Raw genomic sequence first — 10,606 nt, forward strand, 5'->3', positions numbered from 1 at the left:
TACCCGTCAGATCACTAAGGGCGACTTTCGTCCCTACTCGACAGGTAGATCTTGCAGTCAAGCTCCCTTCTACCTTTGCACTCAAGGGCTCATAGTATAATAGCTTGTAGAAGTGGGAGCTTGTGTATTTTTATTTCATTTGTACGCTTGAACTATGTAATCTTGATTGAAGTTGATTAATGATTCCCAAGTGATGCAGTTTTTTCCTTTCATATGAAATGGATTTTCCACCTCTCTCTCTCACTCTCTCTAAATCATCTCTTGGTACCTGTGGTTCAATCCGACATGATGGTCACTACTAGGACAGCGAATAGCAAAGGGAGGTCCCCTGATCCGGGAATTTGCAGAGAACTGAACTGAAAAACAGAAGCTCGATTGAGTTTGATAGTGAGGACAAACGCCAAGATGAGAATAATGTTTCCTTTTATATTGTGATTAGAAGTGCCAAACGGGTAGGTCATGTCGAACATGATGCAACCCATTTAACCCATTTTGATCAATTTTTATGTAATAAAAATCTAACGACACATACCTAATTCGACTCATATTACTTAAACACTTCTATGTTCAATCAAATCATGGAATATTTGTTTATTGTATATTCCTAAATTACTTTCATGCAATACAAATCTAGTGAATTTTTTTAAGTTTTTTTTGAAAAATAATTTTTCAAATAGTTCATTATTTTTATTTTTTAAGTAGTATTTTTTATTTTTTATTTTCTATTTTCTTTTCATTTCTTTCCTAGAGGCAGTCGTTGACGATAGACGGCAACTTGCGACATTCTACTCCTTTGAATAGTTTTTATATTTTTTAGTCTATTTTTCTTTCTTTCCTTTAATTATAAAAATCAAAAATATATATAAGCTAATAAATTTTACAGGCTAAGTGAATTGTAAATGGTTTGAGCTTAAAATTCATACCATTGATAACCAATTTATTAGAACTTGATTACCATATTTAACCCATTTTATTGAATATAGGTTAAGAAATGAATTTTCTACCCATATTGACACCTCTAATCGTGATCATCCTGGATCATGGCAAAATTCGATGTGATTGTGAAGACCATGGCAGCTGCTATTCCTGTTACAGCAATAATCAAAAGGAATGCCATTGTAAGGATGAGCATGATTAATCAATTAATTGCAAGGACTCACTCAAACAGCTCAATTAATGTAGCAATAAGCACCATTAATCAGAATTCTCATGATTCTAATTTAGCCTAGCCATCAAGCTCAAGCACTCGATTAGCCTCGTCACTGAACAAATGCAAGAGAAAATTTGTTTAAATTGTTGATTCAGGAGATATGTCCGAGCTTCTTAAACATAAGGAATTCAATCTTGACAGTGTTCTTGAACCAAGGAGCGACTCTCACACATGCCAACATGAGGAAGGCCTTTATCTCTGGTAAATCATTCTGGCCAAAGCTGCAATGTGCGGACTGTTTTATATGGAAACGGGAGCCAAGATCAAGGCTCGACTAGCAATAATCGCGGTCACCACAGTTATGACAGAAAATTGTCCAAACAGTATAAAATGTTTTGTACTTGTGCCAATTCAATCTTAAACCTTTTAATTTTACCAAGTAAGTCCATCCAGTCAATTTTATCAGAAATCAACGACGTGAACGCCAGCATCTTATGTGGCACAATCGACGCCGACATGAATAATTTTTCTAATAATATTTATATAGAACCTTATCATGAGGGAGGTACCAAGTCTTTATTGTCATGTGTTGATGACGTTTCAAGAAAAGTCGGGATTTATCTTATTAAGCACAAAAGCGAGGTGCTTGGTTGGTTCAAGTCATGGAAGACGATGATCGAAACGCCAATAGGAAGAAAGATCATGTGCCCGAAAGCCGATAAAGGGTTAGAATTTTGTTCTGATGAGCTTGGTCGGTTTTGCACAGAGGAAGGTATAGTGAGACACCGCATTGTTACCGACACATCAAGGCTGAACGGAGTTGCAGAGTAATGAATAAAATTATATTAGAGAGAACTCACTTTTTGCTCTCCAATGTGTTGAAGAAAACCCTCTTTCTGAATATTTTAATTCTGACGAAAATATCCTTATTCGGAGAGAATATGTGTAATGGTTATTAACTCTTTATTGCAGGAGAACAAGTGAACAAAAGCTCATATTGATCTAATTCTGACATTCGGACTTAAATGGAAGTAGTGATGTATTTGATGCTGAAGTAGTTCGGATGGAGTATGATACTGTCTCTGAAGAATCATCTTCTGAAGATTTATATGACATGTCAGAAGGACTTTATTGCAACTCAAAGTTACTGTTCAAAGTCTATTCAGATTCAAAGAGTCTACTTCTGAAGAATGCTTCTGCGTATAGTTCAAATTCTACAATATTTTTCCGGACACATTCTGAAAATCCACGTTTGGCGGGTTTCTGATATTAACGATATCTGTTGATATCTAAATTTTGATCAATCTTTGTCAGCCATCTCAGCATAAAAATTAGAACTAATCTTAGTTCTAAACAAAAAATCATTTTGCATATTTATTTTTTAGAATGCATCGCGTTTGCATTTAATCGGACCGGCCGTGACATCCTGAAAATTTAGTGTCCGTAAGAAAAATTATGAATTCCAACGTGGAAAATAAAATTTGGATTTTAAGGATTTAAGAGAAGATGATTGGTCGTTCCGGGATATCTGTCAAAGAAAATCAAGTTTGAATTGTCAAACGTTGACTCGTAGTGCCGAGACCCTTCGTGCGCAACTTCGGACTTGTCCGAACCCTCAATCGATTGAGCCAAATGACTACCGATACCCATTATGCTAAGTTACTAATATGTCCCTAGATTTTATTCATATAGGATAAAACCATTAATTAGTTTTGAATTTTTTGGCCCCACCCTTTTTCTTTTGTTGACCGAAACCCCCCTCCCCAATTGCTTCTTCAGCCGCCCTTGCTTCTTCAGCCTCCCACATGAACCCATCCCCTTCACCTCATCCCATCACATCTTTTTCTCTCTCCCATTAATTCCCTCTCTCTCCCTCCTCCTATTGACTACGACCCCTCCCCCCATTGTGCTTCTTCTTCGTTCATCATCATCTTCTTCTTCTTCCTCTATCTTCTTCACTTCTCTTCTTTCTTTTTTTTTGCAACCGTGCGACCCCCCCCCCCGGCCCCCCACCCCTCTTTCGCTCACTTTGTTCGACCACGCCACCACCACCCAACCTCCACCTTCGTCCGCTGTCGCACCACTCCGGCCGGTCGTCCTTTACACCACCGCCTCGTTACTGTCGCGACCCCGACCCAACAGCCAGCCTTGGCACCCGAGACCCATAGCAACACCGTCCTTCGTCTCGTCGCCTTTGACGCCGCCGTGAACCGAGCTCGGCCCGGCCGTCGTCGGCCACCCCGCACCCCCCTGACCCGACGACCACCCGAGCTTACCACGACCCCGACCCAACCCCGTTCTGACCTTCGTCCGACCTAGATCCGCGAGCTCGCGACCCCGTCGTCCAAGACTCGTGGCCATTCGAGCCTCAACCGCCGCGGACCAGCCCTCCGCCCAAGCACCGCCGACCAGCCGACCCCGGCCGAACCTCTGGCCACCTTAGTCCAGCCCTAGCGCCTATCCGGTCGACCCGGCTGCCGCTCGGCCAACCACCTAAGCCCTCGCTATGAACCTAGAAACCCGCAACCCAAAACCCGACTTTGACCCGATCTGAACAGTAACCCGAGCCCCAATCCCGATTCGCATCGCCGTTTTTGTCGCCTCACACCCGACTCTACATCGAACATCGGAGTAGTGAGTCGACCCCTAAATTTTGATTAGGGCATTAACTGCGTTCGAGAATTAGAATAACTACTATTGATTGTGATTAGAATAATTAGCGTGTACTAGATATATTTATTTAAATTATAATTGCATTATTTGTCTAAAGTCGAGTCAGTTTATTATTAAGGTGACAATTAATCGAAGCATGGATTAATTGATCGAAATGGATTAATTAACTAAAGTCGGGTTAATTAATCAAGATAGATTTAATTATTTATATTCGAGATTTATTAATTGTTAGTTTAATCGTAATTAAATCAATTAATTAGGACTGCGATAATTATTTAATTGTTATTTAATTATTGAATTATTATTGTTGGGTGATTGTATGATGATTGTTGAGTGTCATGACTGATGTGAATTTTGATGACTGATTATCCTATATATATATATATATATATATATATGCAAAGTCTGGTAGACAATATGTGTATTTATGTGATCATGTGTGGATCGACATTTTAAGCATGAAAATGGCCTCGAGTCCAGTTTTGAGCACGACTGTTTGTGTGTGTACATTGGGTTAAATGTAAAGATATAAATTAGTCGGTTGCCTGTCGTGCGTGTGTGGTCATATAATGGATACCGTCTTCTCGGGTACATAAGGATGAAGTCGACCCCCGGGTACGAGGGTTTGAGCTTGGTAAGTTCGTGCCGAGGGTACTTGGAACCAAAAGACTTATTAGATACCGGTCGCAGCTTGTGACGGATTGACGCTCCCTACGGGAATGTCTTACTATTAATCCATGCCGAGAGTACTTGGAATCACATGGTTTGTCATTTGCCGTTGCCGAAGGACCGGAACGGTGCCTGGTCCCGCTAGAAGAGCATGGTTTTACTAAGACCGAGAATGGTCATTAATAACCGGAACACATGTGGTGCATTATGCATGCAATTTATGATTAGTGTTCTAGTTATGTGCTTTAGTTGTATGTATTTGATTGCATGTCATATATGAATTATTTCATGTGTGGACCAAGGTGGGGTAAATCTTTTCGCGACTTAAAAAATATCAATTTTTCAGGCTAATGGATTATCGGGTTAATTTTGATGACTAGCCTAATACGAACTCTCCCAAGCTCTACCAAATCGCAACTTTGGTTAATTAGAATGATTTAGGATTCGGAGTCGCCACTATCCATTTTGGGTAGGTTGATTAGAAACCTAAATAAAAATAGCGAGAGGACTATTCTTATTTCTACGAACCAGAAATTGTGGATTCGGGGACTTGATTACATTAACTAATTAAAGCTAATGCCCTTTCGGTACCTTAATTTCATGAAATGTCCTAGGTTGGCAACTCAAGTTTGATTGAATTCACAAGGAGTTCTTCATGTTCAAGTGAGGTTTTTTTTATGTTTTCACTTTCTTAGAATGAATGCAATGCGTAACATGCGAAGGCTAAAATACATGCCGAATTTGTGTGACTAAATTAAGCAATGCTGACGACATCAAATTAAAGTGGAATGCAAGGCAACCTGCAGACAATTATGCAATAAAACTAAACATATGGAGACCGTAACATGCAAAATGTTAAGTCAATGTTTCCCTATATGCAACAATTAACTACTTAATTAAAACATGCAGCATGGCACAACATTTACGTAATATGAAATAACATGCAAGATAATGGACTTGAACAAACATGATATGCCAATGACATGAACATGCGACATAACAAAATAATGATTTAAAAAAAAATAGGATGAATGAATATGTAATTATTGAAAAAATATGGTATATGATGTTGGTGATATTCAAAATACGCCAATAAACAACATAGGATATAAAAGTATGACACACGATATGCAAGATATGATTTTTCTAAAAATATGATATGAGAAAGATATGCAAAGATAGCACGATATATGCAGGAGATACGCATGTAAAACACGAGATATGCAATGAGGCATATTTTTTGTATTTTTTCGTGAATAAGATAAGACATGCATGAAATCACATAAGACGACATGAGGTATGACAGGAATGCGATGAGATACTCAAAATATGCATAAAATGATGCAAAATGGCATGAACTGATCTTTTGTATTTTTACATGAATTTTCCCCAATATGAGAGATGCATGAAATAAATGAGGTGCCTGATATCTTTAAATATGGAATGCAAGATTAGGGATATTAGAAAATATGCAGTAGATATGCAAAATAAATGAAATAATACAAGCATAGATATGCATGAAACAAGAGATATGAGAAAAGATAACGTGAAGATATGCATGAGATTTTTTTTGTATTTTTTTTGTTAATAAGATGAGATATGCATGAAACCGCATAGGATGACAATGAGCTGATTTTTGTCCCTTTTCTTTTGAATTTTCGGCCATATTAAAAATATTATGATTAGATTCTCTTGATCAAAATTTTCAAGATAAACTTAATGAGATAAAGTTTTTAAGAAACTTTATCTTCCTAAATATTTAATTAGATATAGTTTCTAGGAAACCACACCTTACTAAATTTTTTAGGAATTCTTTTAAGTCTATCGGGAAATTTGAATCAAACAAGATATCGAATCAATCACAGAATATCAATCCAATCAGATAGTCCATGATAACAATCCAGCTAAGTCAAAACATATCAAGCCCCCATCCTCTTATAATTTTCGAAAAAAGGGACAAAATCTAAAGTTGGCTTCTCGAAAAGTAACAAACCGGATCTAAATGGCAATAGATCAAGTCAGCTATCTTTCCCAAATTTTTCTAAACCAGAGGATCGTTCCCGAATGGCAATGGGAAAGATCATCCAAGTTTAAACTCATTGCCTATTAAGAAAATGTTTTCTTAATTCAGATTTAGTCCTCTTTAGTATTCTGAAAAATATGTCCAATTAATCCCAAAATTTCAAAAATCATGAAAAAATTAGGGTTTTAATGCAAAAAAGCCTTTCATGAATTTTCAGAAAACCAATGATTCACACCCCAAAATCAGCAAGCAAAACAGCACGAATCCATGCAAAACAGCATTAAAAATGCAGTAATAACTTACCCTAATGCCTCCGCAAAATTCTGCATGGTTAGATATCATAAAACATGTAAAAGGGGCCTCGATTCGGATAAAACAGCACACCAACAGCATATAAACAGCATCAAAACAGCATGTTTTTCAACACCAATTTAACCCTAAAAAGTGTAAGTTACCTTGTATTGCTGAGCAAAAATTCTGCACCAAGCTAGCAGCCGAAACGCTCAAAATCAGCTTTATATTAGGCCTGAACAGCAAAGAAAAATCACCTACAACAGCACCCGAACAATCTCAAAATCTGCGGTAAAATTTTGCACTGAATTGTAAGTGAACCGGGGCTGGGCAGCACTGTTTTGGCACCAAAACAGCAACAAAACAGCGCTGAATAATGGCGAAACGGTGCTGGATTAGTAGTAAATAGTCCACGACAGCAGGTGGGTTGCGGCGGCGGCAACGAGACAACGTCGAAGACTTGGGGTTTGGCCGATGGAATCGAGGACCAACAGAGTACTGCCGAACTCTCTCTCACGTCTTTCTCTGAATATTTTCTGAATTGTGCGTCCCCCCTTAACCCTAGGCATAGAGATGTATTTATAGAGAAAACTAGGGTTTTGAGTTGTAGGGTTTATTTAAACCGTTAGATCAAAAGTTCCAATTAGATATCGATCGTTAGATCGAAAATTCTGATCTTGAGGAGTCCTATCGGACTTAGACTCTTACAATTTTCGGCCAAATGAATGAGGAGGGCGAACTGGGCTACCTTTCAATGTTTTATGGGCTCATTTTGTGATTCCGGACTCACTTGGACCTTAACTAATAAAATGGGTAATTAATTAAGGTCTTTTTGCAATTTTAAGAGCTCAAACGGGCTTCTTTGCGTCCAAAATTATAGTAAAAAAAAATTATGCACCCTCTCTAGTGACTTTCGAGTCGATTTTAACTCGGTCATCCGTTGGAACCATGCTCAATTAACTCATTTCAGGCCCTAGCCGACACTTGACCGATGAAAATTAAATATGCAATGCATGAAAATTTATTTTTTTGTGAGAATTATGAATAACTCTCATTTTATGCTTATATGAATGATTTTCTAAAAATCAAAATTTAGGTGTTAACAAATCTGCATGTGCTTGATGGTGGACTGTTGATTTTGGATTTGACTCTGTGATTGATAAAGCGTTGCAAGGATCGCACGCTTCTAGTCTACCATCATTGTTGTATTACATGCTTAGAATGCCTCGAGCGAGTCAATGTCCTACTCGGGCTTAGGCGTTGACTCACCGAGATTTTATATCTCACCCCGTTGTTGTTAACAATTTTTCATGTCCTTAGCTATGGAAGTTGGAAGTGTTCGCAGATTCTTTTTGAATAATACGGAGTAGTGTTAGCCCATAACCCTAATCTGGTATTTTTTAGTGTTGTAGGAAGTGATTCTGAGGCAAGGCTTGTATATACACGTTCTTCCTAGGGTTAATAGTAAATAAATAAAAAGAATTGTCCGGAGTGATTTTCTTCTTTTCTATCCCTGTTTATTTTATAATTGTTCGGGAGTTACACGTTCCGTATGCGCTTAATAATAAGATAAAATAATGGGTCAATGACATGCCTGGGACGTCGTCCTTTTATGACATGAGGCGTTTTGGTAGGGTTGTTGCGGGTCCGAGGATCGGGGCGTGACATCGGCAGTACGAGAATGAGCTTAATTTGGTGAATGGACCGGCAGTGATCATCATAGGCCGAGAGGTGAGACATAATCATAAAAGGTGAAAAGTAAAAAGAAAAAGAAGAAGAAAAGGAGCCAAAAGAGGAGAGAACGAGGGAGAAAGGGAGAAAATGAGGGGCGACCTTTCTGTAAAAGGGAGGAGAAAGAGAGAAAATGAGAATAATGGAGAGAAGAAAATAAGAAAAGAAAGGGGGTGATCCAAGAAAAGGAGACGGGGAGGAGATAGAGAGGAGGGAGCAATTTAAAAAATGAAGAAAAAAGGAACGAAAAGAGGGGATTGCAGAGGGAGAAGGGTTCGCAAAAAATTGAGAGAAAACGCAACCTCTATAGCTGGTTTTCGAAGGTCCTCGGGCTGGTGACGAAGCCTTTTCGAGGCCAAATATCGAGCGAACCAGAGAGGGTGAGTGACCACCACTACATAGCCAATGTTCCTTTGCACTTCCTCTCTCCAACGAGCCATCCTGCACCTCTTATCGTTGCCAGAGACACCCGAAAATGTGGTACAAATACCCCTTCGGGACCAGCTTTACACTGGTTTTGAGCTATTTACCCGAGTTGGTCCCATTAGACTTTTGGGCCAAATGGGACCAAACCAAACCCTTCTATACATGTCTCCATGCTTATTATACCCCATTTGAGCAATTGTGTTCTTTGGTCCAGCTCAAAATGCCTCGATTTAGTCATTTTTGTGTCACATATAACGTACTCGATAAAATGCCCGTTGTCATTACGAGTACTCATCTTTGAGCTCGTGTTTCGTTGCCTTCTCGTGCTTGTTTTTGGGTGTTTCCTTAGCTCATTGTGTTCTGCTCATTTAGTGCTTTGTTATGGTGTTTAGTTTTGCCGTTGATGATGTGTGGATTTTGAGATATGAAAGCCCGAACATGCCTCGCCGAACCGATTTTTGCTCTCTTTCGTGCCTGAAACAGTCCCACTACCTCACTTTTGGGGTCATTTTCTCTCTGGCTCTCATGCTTTTGTGGTGGTTCTTATTTCATTTTACTCCTCATTTGTAGCTTTTTCCATTGATATATTGTTTGCCCATTGGTTGTGATTGAGGTGTGAGATACGGTCCCTCAAAGTCACCCCCACGACATTAGAGTTTCCAGACTTAGAATTTTTCTAAGTGTTAGATTTTTAATCAATTCAAACCCTCGACTTTCGGGGCGAGTTTCTTTCTGGTCTTATGAGATTTTAGAGTTGTCCCTAGCTATTTAGTTTTATTGCTGGTATGTGGCTCTTCGCGTCAGTATGTTACTTGCCTATTGGTTATGCTTGAGGAGTGAAATATGGAGTCGAGAACTTCCCTTGTTGGTATGGTAGTTGTGTAAAAACAGTATGAGTGGGTGAGTTCTTGGTTGATTTTTGATGTATGTCGGCGCGAACTTTAAGCTGATTTTTGGTCCATCTCATTCCCCGGTATATAGTAATACGTGTATGCATGTTTACTTGCCGTTGGTTGCGTACGAAAGTTTAGGGTTTGAAGGCCATCAAAAACCCTCATCAAGTGTTTGAGGAAATGCCTCAAGGAAAGAGAGAAACGGTGCCGTCCCGCCATTCCGCCGTCCCGTCGTTCGCCGTTATGCCATTACATCGTTCAGCCATTAAGCCATTTTACCGTTTCGCCTAAAAAAAAAAAAAAAATCCTAAAAATAGTGAAAATTCTTGAAAATAAAAAAAAAAATAATTGTTCTTGGATATTTAGCCTAATTAATATCTTTGGACCCCCTTTCTACAATGGAAGGTGGCCGATGTCCATTTCGGCCGGTTTCTTTTGTACCCAATCCTGTTATTTACTTTTTTTTTTTTTTTTGCGGTTTTGTATCCAAATACCCGGGGTTGCGGGTTTTCATTTACCGCTTTAGGATGGCTTTTTATGCTTCCTCTTTTATACTCTTTGAATGCTTTGGTTGATTTTCCTTTCTAAGATAAAACTCGAAAATTAAAAAAATGCCATGAAATGAACCCCTACAAAATCATTTTGCATGAATGCCTAGCATGGTTGCAAAAACATTATTAGGGACTAAAAAGTAATTAAACCTCACATGGTCATCTTAGGTAACAATTGATCTCACGGTAACTGCAAGAA

The 10,606-nt window shown here is 38.8% G+C and overlaps 1 long non-coding RNA gene across 1 annotated transcript; it reads right to left on the minus strand.

The window, feature by feature from the left end:
- On the minus strand, positions 1-3,466 carry LOC125315409. Its single transcript, XR_007198666.1, has 3 exons — positions 3,455-3,466; positions 3,203-3,207; positions 1-88 (listed from the first exon to the last, which is right to left on the minus strand). It is a non-coding gene; the product is annotated as an uncharacterized LOC125315409 (long non-coding RNA).
- Positions 3,467-10,606: the final 7,140 nt, after the last annotated feature.

Source organism: Rhodamnia argentea, chromosome 6, assembly GCF_020921035.1.
Source record: "Rhodamnia argentea isolate NSW1041297 chromosome 6, ASM2092103v1, whole genome shotgun sequence".
In the NCBI taxonomy this organism is placed as follows: domain Eukaryota; kingdom Viridiplantae; phylum Streptophyta; class Magnoliopsida; order Myrtales; family Myrtaceae; genus Rhodamnia; species Rhodamnia argentea.